This window comes from Micromys minutus (genome assembly GCF_963924665.1).
Source record: "Micromys minutus genome assembly, chromosome: 26".
NCBI lineage: Eukaryota > Metazoa > Chordata > Mammalia > Rodentia > Muridae > Micromys > Micromys minutus.
Window position 1 is genome coordinate 33447790 of NC_137961.1, and position 23611 is coordinate 33471400.

Genomic DNA, 23611 nt, shown 5'->3' on the forward strand with positions numbered 1-23611 from the left:
TGTGGTACTTGGACTAGTTCAGGGATCTGAAGTAGGGTCTCTGATCTCCAGCAAATCAAGGTTGCCTCAGAAAAGTGCACATGTCTCTAAGATGGCGTATTCATCTCTAAAATGAGCACGATGCTGGCAGGAGATGGAGGAGCTAAAACCCTTGGGATAACTGTGCATGTGAAATGTTTGGCACTGTGCTCTGGGTATCTTGAGAAGACTGTGTCCACCAAGTGCTGGGTGTGGTGCTTAGGGGGTAGTAATGGCAGCAACTGAAACAGCAAATTCCATTGTTCGCTGCTGTGACTTTTCCCAAAAAGAGCCAAGGCAAAGATTGACAAGCTGTAGCCCTACCCAACAGAAAGCAACTCATCCTGAGCCATAACTCTTGAGTGAATTTCATCAGTTTTTCCTAGGTTGTTGGCTATTGTCCTTCCTTCTTATAGACATATGGGAAGCCACTAAATGAATTAGGTCTTTCTAAGATGTCTATATGTGACCAAGCCTGCATTTGTTCTTCTACCCCTCATGAAGTTCATCTTCGTTGTACTGGCTGGTTTTGTGTCAACTTGACACAAGCTGGAGTTATCACAGAGAAAGGACCCTCAGTTGAGGAAACGCCTCCATGAGATCCAGCTGTAAGGCATTTTCTCAACTAGTGATCAAGGGGGAGGGCCCAGCCCATTGTGGGTGGTGCCATCCCTGGGCTGGTAGACCTGGGTTCTATAAGAAAGCAGGCTGAGCAAGCCAGGGGAAGCAAGCCAGTAAGTGACATCCCTCCATGGCCTCTGCATCAGCTCCTGTTTCCTGACCTGCTTGAGTTCCAGTCCTGATTTCCTTTGGTGATGAACAGCAATGTGGAAGTGTAAGCTGATTAACCCTTTCCTCCCCAACTTGCTTCTTGGTCATGATGTTTGTGCAGGAATAGAAACCCTGACTAAGACATTCTTATATGGGAAAAAGCTATGGAGACTCGGGAAGCCACCTAGGTCTTCATCCTATGGGATCCATAGTTCTTTCCATACCTCAGATACCCCTGTCCCTTTGATTGGAGAGGGTAGCACTTGATGTAACTTAGAATTATTCCCATAACATTTGCCAGTCGAAGCATTACTGAACTCTTTCTGTGCAGGCTCTGGTTATAATTTTGGTGTTAAACAAGTCCTGCTTACAGAACCTTGAGAACATCCTCCTGTAGAAAAGGCTGCTGTTAGGAATGCATGCCACATCCTGTGCTCATTAGCTAGGGCTACATACACACAATTATAGCCCCTTTTGTCCTAAAACAACGTATTAAAAAGTAAGAGAATAAAAGAAATATACCCTGCACTTATCTCATTAAAAAAAAAAAATCCAATCTCTGAAGGAACCTCTTGTTTCCTTCTCCAAAGTCAGATAAGTTACCTCAGCCTGTCCAATTACTGCCGTCCATGACCAAACTGCTCTTCACTTCCAGACAAAAAGGCTTAGAAAACACTGTGTAAAATGAGATCATACTCAGCACACACTTCTCTCTCCCTGAAATGGAATGCAATTACATACAATAAAGAGCCAGATGTAGGGTTAGGATTAAGTCTTCGCTTATAATTTAGAATTTGAATAATTCCATTCTGGGTGGGAGGAGGTGGCAACTGAAAATGCTAATCATCATGAAACAAAGCCTCCCGTACAAATTAATATTCATCATTTTAATAGGCACAGCGTCGGGAGCTAGACAACATCGGGGCCTTAAATGCTGTAGTTTATGAAAAGTTATTTACTCATATATTTCTCAAAGACCATTTAAGACATCCGTTCCCATGAGACACACTAGCAACACTCACAGGAAAACGGCCATTAGCTCCCTGTCTACGTAAAACGAGTGAAGGCAAAAACAGAGAGAGTTTGCATGGACTAAAAGCACCAGTACAAGGCTGGGAGGCAAAGCTGGTCTCAGATGGTGAGATCTGGGTTCCAACCCCAACACAGGGAGAAAATGAAAAAGTGTATTAAAGACCAAACCAAGTGCTCATCTTTTCCAAGGAAAGTCCCTACTGAATACAAATGGGACCATGTGTCCCCAAGTCACAGCAAGCTCCGTGCCTGAGGAGAAATCCCACCCACGGAACTTAGATGTAACCCCCTCTCTGTGCCTTCACAACGGTCATGCAGCTTCAGTGTGTGTATACCCCTCCCCCAGGATCATGTTCAAGACATGTTGAGGTTCGGTATGCCTGATGAACTTGCATTCCTCTTTTTTAATCGTCAGCCAAGTGATGCCGTTGTTGCAGACAGATAGATTGCCTTGGCAATCAAGACTGGGATGGCATGCAGAAAGGCTTCATAACTGAGCCTGCATCTTGAGGTACATACCTATGGACCCACGTGGACCCTCCCCCTTGTAGAATATGAATGACAGTGAACCCTTACAGACTTGCTACAATTTCAATTTTTCAAAAATACACTCAAAATAGCTCGCTGCACCCACAAGTACCCTTCAGTCTCTTAACTTGCCTCAAGACTATGGAACTTATCACCGCAGTGGGGCAGCGACACAGCCGCGGGCTGGGGAGTCAAAGGGGGGCTTTTGAAATGGAATTGAATATGGGGAGCAGTGCGGCATGCCAAGGAAGCAGTAAGGTTTCCCCCTCTTCTCTTTCTCTCTTGCATTCACCGCCGCTTTTTGAGGGATAAAACAGACGCAGAACATGTCCAGGTGCCGTCTCAGCCATTTGCTTCTTTTGCATTACTAAAATGGAAGACTCTCCTAGGCCTCAGTTTCTCCAAATAAGATTTTCCACTCAACTCCATTAAGACTTACAGTCTCCAGTGAAGTCACACTCCAAGGTGTGTGCTTTGGGAAGATGCTATAAAAGATACAGAGCACTCCTTTGACTATGGACCGCATCTGCACCAAAAGCCAGCAACATTTTAAACAAGAAGACTTACTGGTCTCCATCCTCCAGACCTATTTCCCTCTAATGAGGTATGGGACTCTGTAAACCATAATAACTACAGCTTAAAGCGTAGGCCGGGTTCCTATGTAATCTCATAAATCTCTGTTGGCCCTAACAGCTAACCCCTACTTCCTCTGATATTTTATTTGTCTTGTAAATCAACTCAATTCTTTCACTGTGCAAAGGAAGTTGGGAGTTTTAACCCTCCCAGGAGTGTAGAGAGACAAGCTGCCTGTGTGTCCCCCTGATCCAGGAATCTCCCTGCAGGTGGGCCACCCCCAGGTGCAGGGCGTGGAGCGCCATCAATCACCAAGGACAACTGAGGTGCCAAGCAGAGGTGGGAAAACACGGAGCAGAACAAAAACAGCTGCTTGAACTTTTGAAGCACAGAGACGCTGGAGAGAAAGGGAAGCTCAAAGTGAGAACATCAGCCACATGCAGGATTGAAGCTCTGGTCTACCTCTACCGGGCTTGGTTTTCTGTTAACTGTGCTCCTACAGCGCATGTGCGGAGAATGTGCGCATGCTCCTGGCTTTCCCCTTGAAGGTCTGACTCCTCACCAGTGTTCAGGTAGGGCATGGTGCAATGACTCCTTAGGGCTTTGTTTTTCTCTGAAGCACAATGCCCAGATCCTAAGAATTTTTTTTTGTTTTTGCTGAAGTTGTCTGGAGGGAGGGGGCATTGATAACTAGCATGCACCCTCCCCCTGCGCACTTCAAGCCCGTGATGTGGCCAAGTAAAGCATTAACCAGATTCTAAGAGGAAGGACATTATGCTAACCTATTTATCAGGAGCACAGAGAAAACTTGGAGTTTTTACTGTTAGTGGGAGGTAAATTTTCCCTTAATTGGTTTAAAAGGGAGTATCGTTTAGGGCAACAGTATAATGGAATACAGTTCCTTTTAATTTCTTACAGGTCAGTTAGTATCCAGTTTCACACACTTCAAAGAAAAGGTTTAATCAAAGACTGCAGAGAAGGCATCTCACAGAAGTGGAGCGTTGGGTCCTTGGGGTGCAATGACAGCGAAACAAAAAGATACAAGGGCAAAGCAAAGGGGGACAGGCACAGTGACAGGGACAGTCATGGGGGTAGATGTTGAATATGAGGTCAAAGACAAGAGGGACTGTCTAGAGATCTTCTGTAACTGAGATTTTTGTTTTAAGTTCTACACAGACTGAACCTGAAATCCAGCAAAGGGGCTCAAGTTGAAACAAAGAGAAATAAGGCAGTGGCAGGAGGTGTGACCATTTTTCTTTGGGTAACTCATTCTCACAAGGTCTTTCAAATTTTTAAGCAAACTTTGATAGCGTTGTGGTGGTGGTGGTAGTGGTGGTGTGTGTGGTAAGATAAAACTGTTTGTCCTTGTATTTGAATCAATGGTTGACTCATGCCGTTATTATATGAATAGTTTCCAAACTGATCATTTTCTGAAGATCAAAATAAACACGTCTGTCTTGGGAAGACGGGTGTCTTGGATCTCTTTCAGCCTGGATATTAACTACCAAGAGAAGAACATTCTGCTCTGCTGGTCCACCTCACCTTGAGGATTCGGGTGCAGCTCACTAGCACCCACTAGCTTCTCTGGATTCATGTTCAAATGCCTAGAGCTAAATTTTTCAGTTGCTTAGGAAGTGAAGAAAAGTCATGTTTGAACTTTTTGACTGTAGACTTGAACCATTGCTCAAAATGTTTCTAGGGCACACCCTTCTTTCAAATGTCACAATTACATGTTTTTTGGGAAACACTACTCCTGGGGAGACATAAACAAACATCTTCTCACCCCAGATAGAGAACTGACCAAAGGTACAGACACTACCAAAGTCTATCTTGGTAGACCAATGACTTTTATTGAGGTTACTTACAGAAATGCAGGTGTGAGGTTACTTTAAGGAGCTGAAATGACTCAAGGACAAGGACATCACCAAAGTCACCCCAGCATGGGTGACATCTCACAAAAGCTGGGAACCATGAGCCCACTGCACAGCCTGTGGGCAGCTCAGTAGGTTAGAGAGCATTATTTCTGAGTGTCTCTGTTGCCGTGAGCCTTTTCCTGGCAGCTAGGCTGGTTCTTGTTTCTTCTAAACTGCTTGGCTGGTTTTTGCTTCCTCTAGACTTCTGAACTCAAATTTTTTTCCAAGAAATTTGGCATGTCTTAATAGTCTTTATTGCTGATGCACTCTTGGGGAGGGAGGAGTTTAGTGAATCTGATTAGTTTCTGTGACTTCCTGGAGACATCTTAAGTTGCCACTTTCTGTTTGACTGAGCTTCCCTGCAAGATAGAATGTTTCTATCTTAGAGGAAACTGCTAAGCAAGTTATGTCCATTTTATAACCCTAGACTCTTTAATATACAAGCCATGAAAGAAATCCAATACTTGTCTCCTCTTTTCTAGGTCTAAATGAAGTATTCCTCGTGTGGCTTATATAACTCCTTAATTTTTGAACATTGTATTGTCATTGTGAGAAGGATATAAAAATAAGTATATCTCAGCTGGCATCAGTACCCACTGGCTTTGCTGGTTAGGTTTTATCAGCTTGACACAAATCTGGACACATCTGTAAAAAGGGGATCTCAAGAGAAGCATGTCTTCATCGGACTGCTCTGTAGGCATGTCTGTGCGATGTGGTCTTGGTTGCTAATGAACATAGAAGGGCCCACTCTGCTGTGTGCAGTGTCATCCCTGGGCCAGTGGGTCTGGGCTCCATAAGAAAGGCAGATGAAAAATAATTAGGAAAGAGAAACAGAAACCTCAGTCCTCCTCAGTCTCTACTTCCATCCATCTCCAGGTCCCCTGGCTTGAGTTCCCACTTGGTTTCCCTGGATGACGGGCTGCAGTCTGTAAGCTACACTAACCCTGTTCTTGCTCACGGTGCTCGTGGGCAGTGTTTTGCCACAGCAACAAAGAAGCACACCACAGGACCCACCTATTCCTTCATCCAACAGTCTTTGCAGAATGCTGATACAGGCACTTGCCCCTGATACTGACACCAGTTGTCACACTACACTGAACAACTCTTGCCCCCTTAGAGTAGGGAAGGATGCGTATAACTCCACAGTGTTTTATTTGTTTTGTAACTTCCTATGAAAATGTAATTATTTTGATTGTAAATGACAAAGGTTCGGGAGGACTGGAGCAAACGTGGTCTGAACATGACGAGAATATTGTATTCATTAACTCAGAGCAGTAGTGCTTGCCCGCACAAGACCTGAACTGGATCAAGCCAGCCAAGTTGCAGGGACGAGCGAGGGCCTCCTAGCCCCAACCTAGAGCCAAAAAGCTATGCATAGGCAGTGGTTTATCAGGGAGGGAAAGTCAGTTTTCTTTAAGGATTTGTCCCTAGTAGGTGAAACATACCCCATTATTGACCCCATCCTCACAGGTATATGGGCAGCACATATCGGACTCTCTGAGTTAATAAGAATCAAGGAAGAAGACGTGAAGTTGGGAGCAGGTGAGGAGGTGAAGTGTGAATCAGGAGGAACTGGGGAAGAGCAGGAATGGCTATAATCAAAACACGTTGTATTAAATTCAAACACTTAATAAAACTCTGAGAATATAGTTATTTCAAATTTTAAAATTTAAAGTATGGTGACCACTCATTCAGGATTCTAGTCATTTTAGTCATAATAGACCCAAGCCCTGGAAACACCTCCGAGCCTGGCAAACTAGGAGAGTGGGCCACCTTATGAATCAGAAAAATATTGTATATCTTCTCAGTGATGTGATACCTACAGAGAACACAACAACTGGATATGAAAAAGTCAATATACTAGCCAGGCAAAATAAAGCTCAGTACTCATTTGTGGGTGGAACTATCCACAAATCACAACCTTCTCTTAAACCAAATATGAGTTTACAACTCGTTTCGAAGCACTACTACTCCAAACCCAGCTATCGATGAAGATATGTTAATAGAATTACAACTAATTTAATATCCTTGCATGATTCTATCACAACATGAAAGAACTTTTAGGCATCAGAAAGAAAGTTCACCTTCCAGCCCGTGCTCTAGTCATGACTACTAACATGAACATAACTCAAACATATTTAGAGTTGCCAAGCAGAGCTTCACATTGCTTCCACAAGGTTACCTATGTTGCAAAGAGTGTTAAAAACTAAACTCTCAGTGTTATTCTTTCAAATTGTAAGGCATTTCCATAAGAGATAATACATTGGTAGGTAGATAGAAAGAAAGAAAGAAAGAAAGAAAGAAAGAAAGAAAGAAAGAAAGAAAGAAAGAAAGTAGGGAGAAAAGGAGGGAGGGAGGAAGGAAAAGAAGGGAGGAAAAGAGGGAAGGAAAGAAAGACAAACAGAAAGGAAAGAAAGAAAGAAAATAAAAAATGAATATATAGATACTAAATGATAAATAGATACAAACAAAAACAGGAGAAAAAAAGACAAATAGTTGATAGATGATTGAGAGATAGATGATAGACAGACAGACAGGATATAGATAGATAGAGATAGAGATAGAGATAGATTAGACATAGACATAGACATTGACATAGACAGAGACAGAGACAGAGACAGAGAGAGATAGAGATAGAGATAGAGATAGAGATAGAGATAGATATAGATATAGATATAGATATAGATATAGATATAGATATAGATATAGATAGACAGAAGGATAGATAGTGCCATAGTCAGGGTTTCTATTCCTGCACAAAAATCATGACCAAGAAGCAAGTTGGGAAAGAAAGGGTTTATTCAGCTTACACTCCCACATTGCTGTTCATCACCAAAGGAAGTCAGGACTGGAACTCAAACAAATCAAGAAGCAGGAGCTAATACAGAGGCCATGGAGGGATGTTACTTACTGGCTTGCTTCCCATGGCTTTCTCAGCCTGCTGTCTTATAGAACCCAGGTCTACCAGCCCAGGGATAGTACCACCCAAAATGGGCTGGGCCAGGGATGGATCCACCCACAATGGGCTGGGCCCTCCCCCCTTGATCACTAGTTGAGAAAATGCTTTACAGCTGGATCTCATGGAGGCATTTCCTCAACTGAAGCTCCTTTCTCTGTGATAACTCCAGCTTGTGTCAAGTTCACACAAAAGCAGCCAGTACAGATATAGATAGATAGATAGATAGATAGATAGATAGATAGATAGATAGATAGATAAATAGATGGATAGATAGATAGACAGACAAATAGTTAGACAGATAAAAATTATCTTTCCTGTGAAAATGCTGCTGGAATTCCACACTGTATGCTTTGCTAAAACAAGTTAACAACTAAGCACCCCAATCCTGGATAGTAAGAATAAATCCACATATGGGCTGGTGTCCAAGTCACTTCTTGACTTCTCTTCCTCCTACCCACCCTCCCAGCAAGTGAGTGTTAAGTAACGTACATCCCAACCTTGTTTAATATATTTGTACTTCCTGATAAAAACTTCCCTTTCTGAGGGGTGGCTGGAGAGATGGCTCCGTGTTGAGAGCACTGACTGTTCTTCCAGAGGTCCTGAGTTCAATTCCTAGCAACCATGTCATGGCTCACAACCATCCGTAATGAGGTCTGGTGTCCTTTTCTGGCATGCAGGCAGAACACTGTGTACATAATATATAAATACATTTATAAATAAATAAACAAAAGACTTCCCATTGTGACGTATGGGGAGGCAGTATTCCAGACTCCCATTCCACCATGTAATGTTGTTCAGCACTTCAAGAGAACATAAAAAGGTTCTTCCTCTAAGAAATCACTCCCTGGGATAGCATGGTACCCAATCAGACAAAAGGCATGTAGCTTGACTTAAGGTAAAACCTGCTTTATTTGACGAGGGTACCAAAAATTATTTTGGAATTTTAATTTCTTCCACTGAAATTAGCTCAGTTATCTTACACACTTAATTCTAGTGTTTTCATACTAAACAGTAACAGATTCCAAATTTCTAAATTGTTAACATTATAACTGTCTGGTAGGTTCACTTACCTGTTTGGGTGTAACATTTAGTTTTAACTCTTTGAATTAAACTAGCAATTGTGTATGTCAGCCTGCATATGTGCACAGGCCAAAAAAGGATATGGGCTAGTATTGTAAAATTATCTCCACCCTATTTCCCTGAGACAATCTCTCTCTCTCATTCTTTCTCTCTGTCTCTCTGTCCCTTTGTCTCTCTTTCTGTCTCTCTGTGTGTGTGTCTTTCTCTGTGTGTCTCTCTGTTCCTCTCTGTCTCTGTCTATCTTTGTCTCTCTGTCTCCTTCCCTCCCTCCTTTCTCTCTCTCTCTCTCTCTCTCTCTCTCTCTCTCTCTCTCTCTCTCTCTCTCTCTCTCTCCCTCTCTCTCTCTCCCTCTCTCTCTCTTTCTCTCTCTCTCTGTGTGTGTGTTTCTCTGTGTGTCTCTCTGTTCTTTCTGTCTTCGTCTGTCTCTGTCTCCCTTCCTCCCTCCCTTCCTCCCTCCCTCCCTCCCTCCCTCCCTCTCTCCACTCCCCCTCTCTTTCAGAACTAAACACCCCAGCCTGTCTGTCTCTACCCTGCCTCCTTCATAGTGCTGGGGCTACAGTTGCATGCAGTCATGTCTAGCTTTTATGCTTAATGTTGATGCTGGAGATCTGGACTGAAAGGTCCCTGAGTTTTCACAGAAAGGACTCTTGCCTACTCTATCATCTCCCAGGATAAAAAGAAAAGAAAGTACAAGAATCGAATTTCTTTTCTTTTTATTTAAAAACTTTTTAAATTTTTAAAATATCTGGTACAAAGGAAAATGTCTGTTAATGCCATTGCCAGCCAACTAAAGAGAACAATTCCTGTGCACAGACAATGCCTACTATGCACAGACAATGCCTACTATGCACAGACAATGCCTACTAAGTTCCTGTATCTGGCAAATCCTGCACATTCTAAGCTACCCATTTCATCACATTACAAACTACCCAGTAGCACAGTGGGAATGCATTATTGCAAACACTGCATTACTAGCCTCTGGCATCCTTTACCTTTTATAGAATAGCATCATTTCATGAATATGCACACATATATTTTAACTGACTTTATCTCTCCAAAAGGTTACATGGTCTAATTAAGAATCTTGAGATGTAAACTATAAAGAGATTCTAAAATTAACTTTCAGCCACAAGTCCTTGTTAATAACGGACCTCGAGTAGCACATCCACAAAGACTACAAAGACCGTTTAGCCATAAGCAGCTAAGTCGTCCTGATCACGTAGGCATTCGCCCCCCCGCCCCCTTACGACCTCTGTTAGGAAGATCAAAGTGAGGCTTGGAACGGAGACTGTGTCAGTTTCCGTCAACCCGGTTTCACAGTGTCCGGTCATTCGCTGAGCTCTCTATGCAGTGCAGCTGCTGTTGTGGCTCCTGAGATGGTTGGCTCTCTAATAAGTTATTTTCCAGTCTTTTGGCAAGAATGAGGCTATCAGAGAAATGGTTTTTCTTGATGTGTTCCAGCTGGAAGTAAATATGTTCTCCCATTGAAAAGCAGGTCATTGCCTGGGGGTTTCCAAGTTTTGCCTGATGGAGCGGTAGGTTAGGGGTCGGTCAAGAACCACTGACTTTGTGTGATTAAGGAAACGGAGAGGCATGGTGGCAAACATCAGGAAGAAGCTAAGCACGCTGAATTTCAATTCCAGATTTCCTCCTAATGCATTTAAAACCTTGGAAATGCCACTTAGCCCCTGGCTGCTCCTCCGTAGCTAGATCCCTAATTATTTAGTATTTGTTGACTACTCATAAAGAACTGGCTCCTGAGGAGAACACTCAGCAAATCAAAGAGCTCTGCACTCATTTCCTAAGGATTTTCACAGCCTACAGCCTCAAAAACACATTTAGTAACAGACCAGAAAAAAAAAAAAAAAAAAAAAAAAAAGATTACTCTCTACATAGACAGCATTCATCAGCAAAGTTTCAACTGGACAACAAGAGATGGGTGTGGCCTCCATTTCTGACCCAGTGCACAGTTCCAAAACGTTTTGGGTTCAGAACAAAACAGGATTTCATCCACGTACCGACATAGTCTGAGGTGGGGTTATGGGCAAATTGAATAGCCCACTGTGGAGCAGCTGGGCTGTTTGATTTCCTTGGTTTTGACTGAGTTGAAATTTGGGGTTCTTTTTCAGTAATTTTTCTCAAGATAAATTAATGAGGAAGCCAAGAAAATGTGCTTTGTCTCTGCAGTGGTACCAAAGACGCTTGGACATGTCCCCATGTCCCTCAACCCATGTCAGCAGCACATTTTGTCTCCTGATAAACTTCATGTGTGTGACTAGCAGCAAAGTAGGAGCTTGTGGCACACACTGTGGGGTCACAGCTGTGCGTCCTACTTACAGCTCGGTTTGACTGGTTGTTTCCCTGGCAGTGAGGAGCTGCATAATGGCAGATCATATATAACAGTATCTTTAACATACACTACGCAGAGGCTGAAGTGACAATTATAGAACACACATGGGTATGTGCTAGGTCCTCTGGTGTCTTTGTGGGACTCCTAACACTGGATGTGGGGGGTCTCAGGCTTCATTACCCACCCTTGGGACCCTTTTCCTCCTAATGGGTTCTCTGACCCAACCTTCATGTGGGGGTTTATGCCTAGGCATACTGTAATGTGTTAGCCCTTGTTTGGTCGATATTCCTGGGAGATGGACTTTTCTGAAGGGAAAGGAAAAAAAAAGTGGATCCAGGGGGCAGGAAGGTCTGAAAGGGATTGAGTGAGGGGAAACTGTTGTCAGGGTATAACAGATAAGAGAAGAATGAATTAAAAAAAAAACATTTTCAATAGAATTACATAAATAATAAAAATCGAATTAAGAAAATACTATGTGAAGTTGGTTCATTCCTGCTAATGTGACTTCTGTGCTTCTTGTATTCCTTGTTTTCAAATGAGGTTCCAGAGCAAAATGTCTCTGTCAAAGAAGGTGACCCAAGTTGGAAATCACTTAAGCAGCTAAAAGAACTCACCTTTTCCTACTTCTCAGATTCCCAACACAGGCTGCCCACTCTGCCATACACACACTTGTTTTTCTCTTATGTTCTGTGCTGGTCTTCAGTCTTTATAAGAAGTGTGTAGAGACAGAAGCAGATACAGGGAGGAAGCAATGGAGATGTCCAAAGCCATCTATTTTTTGCTTTCAAAATGATATTTTTGCCTACCTATTGGTTCAGTCCCAACTACAGACTGTATGACTGCACAGAGCCACACTGACATCTACTTCGGGGTTATGTCCAAAGATATAGACACATTCACAATAACACACAAAAAGGGCAATAAATGCACCCAGAGAGAAGACAAGGAGAACCTTAAGGTACAATCTGCATGCAGACTGTGTCTCCACCAGGAGGCCAGCCAACCAGAGGCTGTGCTGTGAGACAGCGGATCAAAGGAACAGAACGGGCTTAGATACAGACCCAAACCGTGCTCCCTGCTGGAAACACATCTCGGCCAGTAGTTCCTGTCTGATCTTCGCACAAACTGCCTCCTGTGTCACAGAAGTAGCTTCATTTGTCTTCGCTTGGCTTCTCCTGCCATGGTTTCTATTGCCACGCTTTAGAAGCATGATTTTAAGAGTCCTTATACTATGCATGTCCACTGCTGCCTGCATTGCTATGGTCATTGGCCCTAGGAGTATATTATCCTATTTGTCACTCAACTCCTTGACTTTTAACAGTTAAAAGAAGAAGAAAACGAGACATCATCTTATCCAACAGCAACAAAACCTGATTGAGCTTGGGACTATAGCTCCATGAGAGAGCACTTGATTCCCATACAGGACACCTTCCTAGTTCAGTCCCAGTGCTACAGCACACACACACACACACACACACACACACACACACACACACACACACATGCACACACAGAAACTGTCCTTGTCACTGGGTTCAGTTGCAGCTCACCTTGAATGCCAGTTAGAACTAGTAGCTAGCTATAGCTTCTAATGCTAAAGATCATTTATAAGCCTCAATAGAGAAAATTTCACGACTTATCTGTAAGACCTGACATGGCAGCAAATTCTATTCTGTGCCTTTCATTTAGTCCAAGGAGCCAAGATAAGCTGTCTCTGACAAACACTGCACCGTCTCAGCACTGCACACAGCATCACAGAGCCAAGGAAATTCCAAACTGCTATTCATCACCCATGTGAGAGAAATAATACTTCATGACCCTTAAAGCAGCCCTTTGTCCATTAATATAGCTCTCTGACAATGTTCAACACATTTGCTCACGGTGGAGCTAACTCTTGGCTCAGTGAGAGCTAAAGGAAGTAACACAAAACACAGGCAGGCGGTTTTTATTGCTTAGTTCTTTGGGAGCTGGGAGAATTTGCTCAGGAATTCAATCCTATATTCAAGAATACTCAAACCGTCACTAACCCCTACTGCAGCTTCAGACTGGTAAAGACACATGAGCCTCTGGGCTCCCCATAGGGGACTCTGGTCTGTCACACAGCTGAGCAGAGATATATGTTAATAGTAGCTTTATTCTTTAAAATTAGTGTCTCTTGCAGGACTAATTTTACAGGATTATGTGTGTCCATTAAATCAATATTCTTTGCAGCAGGAGGCACTTACATCACTTTCAAAGGTGGAGTTTTTTTTTTTTTTTTTTTAAAGCATATTATTTTTCTCTTAAAGAACAGCAATCAGTTGGAACTGTTAGAACCATACTCTGATGATTACATTTTATAATGTGTTTTCACACTGAACAAAGGCAGAAGTGAAGAAATCAGCCCAAAGCTCTCCATCCATAATGAAGCACAAAGACACCTAATTGAAGAGGTCAGGTACCCAGGTACCCAGAGGTCGGGGCTGCTTCAGAGGTGGATCTGATCCCACCCTCTGCTGGACCGCACAGTCAGGTGCATCTTCATTTGAGGTCAGAATTACAGAGGATCAAACCTGACACTGAAAAGCAGAATAATTATCCCCTCAGTGTCTGAACCCACGTTATGAATTGCCCAACTGAGTTTGAATTGTCCGAGCTGACGCCCAGGAGATCAGACGCTGTCTCTGGGTACCCAGGCACCCCTTCCGCTCAGTATCCTCCCTGTCTACGCATCTCGTTCCTGTACTGCCCTTTGCCAAGGCGGGCCGTGGGATAGCACGGCTCTATCTGTCTCCTTCCTTTCAGTTATTCTGTCTCACAATGAAAAATCTTCCTTTCAGCTCTGTCTAGTGCACCCCCGCCCCGGCCCCTCTTCCCTGCCCTTTTCTCTCAAGCAATATAATTTGAGTTGAAATACAAACAGAGTCCCTCACCTTTTTTTTTTTTTTTTTTTTTTTTGGCTCTTACTGCATTTTAAAAAGAAAAAAATTTTTTTTAATGAAAGAGGGAAACAAAGGCTAGGGTGAACTTTGGAGATTAATATGTCTTCTGGTCCCAGCTGCCAGATTTATTTCTTCTTTGCAGCTAAATCGGGTCATTACCCTACAAATCTTTGTTCTGGATGAAAGATTTAAATCTCCACAGAATTTGGAGACTGGGGGAGAGGAGGTGCAAGCATAAACCGTACATAGTAATTGGCTGTGATTTTATCCGGATGTTTGCACAGAGGTAGCTATCAAATTCTGATAAACTTTTCCTGACCCCTTTCACTTTATGAAGTCCCTGGCAATCCCACCAAGAAACGACAATGTCCCAGCACTTGGTCCTTTGTGCTCGTTTATAACCTGTCCCGATTTTGGGGTGGGGGTGGAGGGCAGGTTGCTTCAGAATACACACACACACACACACACACACACACACACACACACACCTCAGGCATAAGGAAGGCTTATAGAGATTCCATTCAGCTCCGTTAAAGACTAAACCAAATAACAGTGGTGGCAGAACTCAGAAATGGCATTAAGTCATCAGAATCGCCACTCGGCCAAGCAGCTCTGGAGCAGGACACAGACCACATTAGCACAGTTAGCCAGACCAGCCCTGGCTGCTTTCTCGCTACTCCCGGTCCCGCATGCACAGCCGCCCTTCCTTTCTCCTATTTGGGGGCAAGCCCACTTCTGGGATTTCCTTAGGGCTTGAGACCTGTTGCGTTGTTCTCGACGTGGGAGACTGAAGCCTTGCATACCAGCATGACTGGCCGAACCCTTGCTGGAATCCAAGCATCTCAGGACCTCTGCGTGGTGGCCTTCTGGGCAGCATTTACTGTCATTCTGTGAACGAAGCCGGTGGAGTAAAGCTGAGCAAAGCTAAGGCCCTAAATTTGGGGCCTTTGGAAAATGTCCGTTGTCCATGCGCTTAATGTTTCCTTCCCAAGTGCTGAAGACGTTCTTCAAGCTGAGTAAGGAAATGCGGGCCCGGCAAGGAACAGGGGGGAATGGTTTGGGTCAAAGCACTCATGTCAAATGTCCCGAGAAAGCTGAGCTCCTGCCAGGAACAGTTGGGCTTCTAACTGAAAGCAAGGCTGAGAACTAGAGAGCACATAGCTTCAAAACCCCTTCTGACAAAATTATCTCTGCCCTGGTGCTATCGTCTTGTCTGAGCGTGCACCTTCGGAGGACCTCTTCCAGTGATGCAGGCCTCTTTCAGAGCCCCCCCCCCCAGCCCCTAGCCCCGGCTTGGATGCTATTATCTTCTTCACCCAATCTCAGTCATTAGTTTATCGCATTAACCTCCATCGCCCTGGGAAGATGTGGTCTAGTGAGCACTAATGAAGGCCTGGATGGATGAATCGTTCCAGAACATGGGAAGAGCAGAGACGGTAGGGCAGTGCTTAACCAGTGTCCCGGGGCCAGCGGTCAGGAGGACTGGCAGCATACCAGAGCAGCCCCATCAGAAATTGGACACATACCTATCTGCCAGAGGAGGATACCAGGAGGAGGCTGAGAGGTGCCTCTGCCCTCCTGTCTTTATCATAGCTGTTTGGAGGGCTAGTCCCAATGGAGACACAACTACAGTATACAAGCCTGACAGCCCTACCCATGTCTTCCCAGAGAAGACTCAGCTCAACACTCTATGTGACTCCAAAAGACATGACACAACCAAGAATCTAAAACACACATTTGGCCCTTGTCATTTAAGATGGCACACAGCAAACAAACCACCTCTGTTTGACAGAATGACAGCTATTCCCACAGTGGCTTTAGGCTGCTATTTGAGAAATCAGATTATTTATTTTTTTAAAGGCTGCATCCATTGTCGGGCTTGTCTTTCTTTTAGTTTATCTAAATGGGACCATCCTTATCTGCAAGGACACAGATACCTTTGTGGGAGGCAGTCTGCCTCATACAAATGTGTCACATGGTAATGATCTTTCCAGTTACATTTAAGGTGTCCTGCATCACAAAAGCCTACAGTGTACTAGCAGCTAGCAGAGAGGCTTAAACACAGGAAGATATCATTCATTTGGGCATCCAAAAGAACACAATAGCACAAAAGGGTACAAATTCGTTCCAATATTTTTCACTTATTTAAAACTCAACTTGTTTGATTAATTCTCTGAGATGATGCTTATTGGCACGGTACTCAAATGTCTCCCAGAGGGGTAAGTGGTCTACAAAATCTCTTGATCTCCATTCATTGCTCAAGCACCTCAAGAGCAAAGGTCCTGTTGGGGAAATAGTCTGCTCCTGTGTGGGCTGAGAGGCACTCTTATTTTCAATGGGAAGAAAGAGGCTGAGATACGCTTTGAAAGATCTCCTGAAATTTAGGTAATAACAATCGCCCCCTGTAAGCCAGTGCTTGCCAACTCCCCGCTACTGTCTGCTGACTTGATGTTAGAAGGCAACTTTCAGAACAGTGGATGTAGGAACATCTTCTCTTCCAGATGTGCTCGTGTGAAGACAGCGTCTTTGCTTTCTGTCTTGCCATAAAGAGGAGGATGTTTATGAATGAGGGTCAGAGTTGCTACCTGAGCGAAATAAAATCACTCCATTGGATGCAACTATACAAACAGAGAAAACAAAACTTTATGGCAAAAGTGAAGGATGTGATTCCTTTTTCTAACACTACCTAGTTATGTTGGGCTCACAGAACGCATTTCATTGCTCTGGGCCTCAGTGACATTATCCAAGAAATGGACACCAGAATTGTCCTTTTAATAAAATCGTTTGCAGGATTGTACTTGAAGAATGTCTCTATGACGTGTGCTAGCTGGTACACAGTCAGTGTTCAGTGAATCTCAGTAACCTGTCACACAACATTATATTCAGGTCTGGAGCTTCAGATCCAGCACAGAAAGGAACATTTCGAAAATGCCTTTGTGTCGTGAGGGCTTAAAGTACAGTATCATTTACAAAGCAACATTGCAAGCATCCCCAGATGTCGATGTCAGCACAGACTTTTAGAAGTGAGATCTCACAGTCAGACATAAAATGCTCAAGCTGGTCATTACCCTGAGCTCTGGAACAGAGGAAGAGGGTTGAACCTTTAAGCTCAGGATCTAGAAAGAAGTTGTCAAGTCTCTTTACTGACAGCTGCTCCAAAGGTCAAGCCCGGGGTGGGAATCACAATGAGTTAACAAAGGGAAAGAGGTCACTCGGAAGTTACTGGAATGTGTGCCGAGGCCTCTCCTCGTAGCTGGCACACTGGAGGTCTTCACAAACAAGAAAATCCTGGATTCAGCCGTTCCTCTTCTCAGGAGACTTGTTCCCTATCTGTCTAGGAGATGTGATCTCAAACAGTTTGCTTAGATCTACTAGCCAGCAGCAAACATGCAGAGTGACTCCAATAGTGTTTCTTGTCTAGATCTCTTAGGCTTCCCAACATGCATATATCATAAAGATGATGAAACCAACCCCTCGTAATTTTATACATGAGGGACTGGACCCCGAAGAGATTTAGCATTCCCTCGGAGTCTGAGGCTCAGCTGACATTAAAGACATCACTCTGGATCTCTCTCCAGTTCCTTCTACAATCCACATGTAGCTTTCAATAAAGACAAGAGGTTAGTATCCCTTTAAATCAAAAGACCAGACCGACAGTGACTCAAAGAGAAACTGTCCTCTGGGAGCAAGACAGGCCACTTCAGTGAAACCATCGGTTTACCCAATATTCATTAAAACACAGCAAAGCATGCTGGACTATTAGCTTTTCCTGGAGGCCTCAGCTGTGCCTCATATGAATAGAAGAGAGTGGGAAGCTGCTTAAGCGGTGAGGACAGCCAGGCTATGAAGCAGCAGTGATTATGCACAACTTGAATGAGAAAAGCTGAGTTGAATTCCACACATCCCTCCGTCAAGGTATTAACTGAGTAACCGCATTAGCAGCACTGTTGAAGATGGAGAGTATGTCCTTGTAATAATAGATAGTCAAATTTAATCTGACATTTATCTTTACAGCTAAGACAACACTTGCTGCCAAAATAAACAAACAAAAACCACACACATTGGAAAAAAACACTTATTTGAGGTTTCCCTAGTTAGCCAGCCCTTTCACCAACCTCCTTTGTAAATGTACACACATCATCTACAGACACATTTACACACACACACACACACACACACACACACACACACACACACACACTTGCTCTCTCAATCTCTCATCCTTCTCCTCTTCTTTCTCTTATCTCTGCCAGGAATTACACATGATAATAATTCCAATGGCACTTTTGCAACAATAAGAGTCATATGAATATCTGTATATGTATTTTGTCATCGTTTTTACAACTCTAATTTAAGCCAAAAAAGAAGGAGGCAGAAGCCTTGCATGACAGCATAAAGAGCCATTCCGCTAGCTCTCAGATCTGGGAAGGTGTGTCTGCAGGAGGCTGAGGGGAATTGAAACATCAAGCAAAATTTCCCTTTCTCCTTCAGCCTGAAAACCAATACAGAGCTGAAACCCTTGCTTCACGCCTTTTTACCCCACTGCCTGCAAACTCACATAGCAGCCTATAATTCAAACAGAGAATCAGATGGCCCGGGGCCCCGATTGAGCCAGTCAGGAGCCAGGCTAGGCAGCCTGCATTCCAGCGTCAGCCAGAGTGATAGCAATTGTGCGCATCCGCTTTCTCTGACTTCTCCGTGCTTGCTGGCTAATTATGTCCCATCTTAAAAATGCAGCGAGAGAAAATTCCATTTCAGCTCTGATAATAGAAATGGGTAATATTTACTACTTTAACATACTGTTCTGTGTTGTGAATGAAGGCTGCCTCTTAAGTCACATTACACAGAAGAAGTTTCTCCAGCAACCGCGGAGCGTATGGGAATTAGAAGCTAGACTGTGGGGGCAATGTGACTTTAAGAAAAGTAATTTAATCTAAATTGTGATGTTAAATGGAAATCTCATCCATAAAAATTGTATGTTGGGAAAGCAACTAAATGTCTAAGTAGGGAGAAAAGGCAATTTTAAAATGTTATTTTAAAGTATATTAGTGGCACCGAATCTCACGCAATTGAAAAGTCAGGTCATTTTCCCAAACAAAAGCTTAGTCTATAAGCTTGCTGACAGCAATATGCAGCATTCGTTGAAAATAGAAGAAAATATCAAAATATCCTTGAGCCTAAGATTAAAAAGCAAAATGACAGAATGGTATTCTGGGTAAATGGCAGCCAGAACAAACCTGTGTGAAAATTTGAACACAGTATCTGAAGGGCTGGTGTCTCCTGCTGATAAGTCCACAAGGAGCCATGAAGTTTAAATCAAAGCAGTAAAGCACTTCTCTGTTAGTAAAATTAAGAAAAGTTTTTTTTCTAAATTTCGATATTAAACAAAATTTAAAAAGCTCTGAGAGTTACCAGCACCAGCTTCCTTTGCAGAGGACCCAAGTTCAGTTCCCATATGGCACCTCCCATCTGTAAGCAACTCTAATTTCTGGAGATCTGACCCCCCTCTTTCGGCCTTCATGGGTTCTGCAAACAAACATATGATAACAAGCACACACAGAGACGAAACATTCGAGCACATAAAATCAAAATAAATAAATCCAGTTTAAGCTTTGAGCATATTATAAGCAAACCACTCACTTTCCCCGGGTCACAATAAAGAACAGACGGATAGTATCATCTACTACAAATACAGCAGTCCTTACTTGGGATGAGAACAGCCTGGATATGAAGATGTGCAGTCAGTCTATAGCAAGAAACTTCATGAGATTCTAGTGCAGCTCAGTACATGCCATAGGACACTTCGGGTAGAGACAATGGAACAAATTTCATCTCCATTACATTTAACAAACATTTACTATGACATGCCCTGACAACTCAGTAGGGTTGGCAAGGAAGGGTGAAACCTCAGGAACAAAGCTTGAGGATCAGTCTTCATCACCTCTGTGACAAATGCAGGGGGAGTGGGATATTAGCACAAGGCAGGGCTCTAAGCTTCTGCCTTCTGCCTTGTTTTGGGCCTTCGTCATTCAAAAGATGTAACTGCCTTGAATCTCCAGTACTATACAGCGGACAACAAACATTTGCCTTTTAATTGAGTCTTAGAAAAGAGTTTTGCTCTCAAGATGCACAAAAGTATTATGGGAAAATTTTGTAGGTCTTTACATAGAAATTCATAAGAGTGTTCATCATCTTTAATCATGCCAACCTACATCATTTAGCTGCACTATAGTTGAGATTTGAGTGACAAACTGCTTAGTTTTCATTGCCAAATGTGACTTAGTAGACATTTACAAATACTCAAGACATTATATGTTATTTACAAGCTATAGGACACCATGTAAACCTTGATTTCCTAAGTATAAAGTATGGAAGCTAGTATGAAAGCTTATATGTTTCATGTGATTTATAAGCTTTAAAATACTAAAAAAAAAAAAAGAAAGGGTACCCTCCAGGTAAAGATTTTTCAATGCTCAGTCTGTCTTATAAACTCCTTCATTAAACACAAATACGAAACCATCAAAGCTCATCCTACTGAGGACGGCAGATTCTTTTCAGAACTGATTCACTTCATGACAGAAATGTTAGTTTATTGATAGAGTGTAAACATAAATTGCGATTTTATAACATGCTCTCAAAAATGTGTACAACTCAAAAACATTTGTGAATGTTAAAGAGAAAAAAAAATCTTATTGTGGGAATTCACCCCAACTTGATCCCTACACTTCATTCGCAGGCATTGAATTATGCCTACATCAGTTCATCTTATCAACGCTGTGACCAAATATCTGACAAAAAGTGAATTAAGGGAAAAAAGGCTGACTGTGGATTCTGGTTACTATGGGATACCGTCTGTCATGGCAAGGCAGGCGTGCCAGGAGGCCTGTGCGGTAACTGACTAGACTGCATCTGCAGTCAGGACACAGAAACCATGAATGCTGATCCTTGGCCCCTTTCTCCCTTTTATTTAAGCCACACACAAGCCCAAGGAATGATGCCACTCCCATTCCCAGTGGATCTTCCCACCTCAATCAATGCACCCTAGAATCTCCCTCACAGGCATGCTCAGAAGTGTATCTCCTAGGAGACTATAGATTGTGCCCAGTTAAAAATCAACACTATTCATCAAAATGATAAATGAAAAACACGTAGACTAGAATTAGAGCAATGCGTTGTAATTATGACACGGCGTGAATATTTACTATTCTATTTCTAGAGGGTCCTCTCATCAAACAAATTAATCCATTGCTATTTAAGCTTCATTCCAGTTCTGTAGACATGGGCAAACGCAGCTAGACTCTGTCAAAATACAACTGAGATGACCTCAAATCGAATTCTGTAGCGTCTTCAAACACCATGAACCAGGCCTCCACCCTTGGTGCTTCACATCACAACCTGATCTTCCAGAATGGCAGGAGAACGGCTTATGAGCTTCCACCTGCAGCATTCTAGGATTACTCTCATCTGAAACCTGAAACTCTTCTCTGTTCCTCCTTTAAGCCAGTTCCAAAGACCTATAAGACACACAGATTTTCACGGTAGCAACCTCACTCTTGATACCAATTTTTATACTAATCACTTTTCTCATGGCCACAACCACACCTGACAAGAAGCAACGTAGCAGAGAAAGTTCTTACTTTCTCTGTGGCTCATGGTTTAATGAAGGATACAGTCTATTATGGGCATGAGACAGCTGATCATAGTGCATCGTCAGTTTAAACGGGGAGGGTGATGACTGTTTCCTTTCTGTCTTCATTTTCTAGTATTTTTTTTTTTTAATTTGGAATGGTGCATATGTGGAGACCAGAGAACAGCTGGTAGGAATAAATGCTCTTCTTCCACGTGTAGTTCTGGGGGTTGAACTCGGGTTGGCAGGCTTGGCAGCAGGTGGCTCTACTCACATAGAGACCTTACTTGTCTCCTTTGTCTATTTGTTGTTGTCTTTCTTCTTTTTTCCTCCCTCCTTTCCTCCCCCTCCTCCTTCTCCTCCTCCTCCTCCTCTCCCTCCTCCTCTTTCTTCTTCTTCTCCCCCCCCTCTTTCTTTTAGTCTAGACCCCAGCACATAAAACAACACTCCAAAATTTAGGGTAGGTCTTCACACCTTAAAATTCAGTTTAGAAAATCCTTCACAGATACCTCCAAAGGTTATCCAAATGACTCTAGATCCTGTAAAATCAGTGTTAATGCTGGATACTATCTCCCCCCATATCGTGGAAATGAGGTCAAATACTTTAAAGAAACTAAAAGGTACTTAAAACTCTGTATGGGCGTGTCTAAGGACAGCGGTAGGAGAACTACCTAATGAGAGAAGGATGTGGTAAGACATAATGGAAGTGCAGATGGAAATGCTTATTTCCTAATGCTGCCCATGGCTAGAAGTAGCAGCCATAAGAAAGCACATTGTAGACATCCAACTACAGGTAGTGAAACTGATACAGAGCCCCAGCTGTCCAATGCATTCCTTCCTAGCCTTAGTCCCAAGACTACACAGTCAGCTTCTTTTTCAGGACTGAGGATACCAGGGACATTCAGTGTCTTAGTGTTTCTATTGCTGTGAGAAAATACCATGATCATAAAACTCTTAGAAAGGAAAACATTTCACTGGGGCTGGCTTACAGTTTCAGAGGTTTAGTCCAGTATCATTATGGTAGGAAGCTTTGTGGTATGCAGGCAGCCCTGGTGCTGCAGAAGGAGCTGAGAGTTTTGCGTTTTGATCCACGAGCCACAGGAAAAGAACTGTCACAGCAGTCATGGTTTGAGCATTTGAGACCTCAAGACCTACTCCTGGTGAAGCACTGTCTCCAACAAAGCCACACGTACTTCAACAAGGCTACACTTCCTAATAATCCCACTTCCTGCAAGCCTGAAGAGGCTGTTTTCCACACCACCCTCAGGCAGAGGTCCATTGCTCAGCTGTGTCAACCACTCCTCAAAGGCACTGTCAAACCTTCCTTAAGCTGGTTGATTGGTGATCACAATACTGCCCCCCAAAAATGAAAAGCACCCCTCTTCCACTCCCTGTCAACCTTGTCTCAGCACCTGATGACCCTCCCAACCCCACTAGACCCTGGACCCTGTCACATTCATTTCTGTCCCGCGCAACCGTCTCGCCTGCAAGAACGACTCGGCACACGAAATAGAATCCTTCTGCGGTAAACTTTATTGCTCTGGAAAACCAGTACTTGCTTCACATGACGAAAAGACGAAGAAGGCGGAGAAAACCAAAAGACGAACACGATGAACAAGACGGACGAGCCCACGAACCAGACCACGAAACGGAAACACACGGGAGCGGGACCAGAGAGCGGGGAAGAGAGGGGAAGAAGAAGGGAAGAGAGCAAGAAGAGAGGAAGAAGAAGAGAGGGAGCTATCCAGCCCGTCCCCTATAAAGGGATCAGTCCTTGCCTTGGACGCGGAGCCCCCTGATTGGTTGAAACTCAGCAGGCCCTATGACGCCACGGAAGAG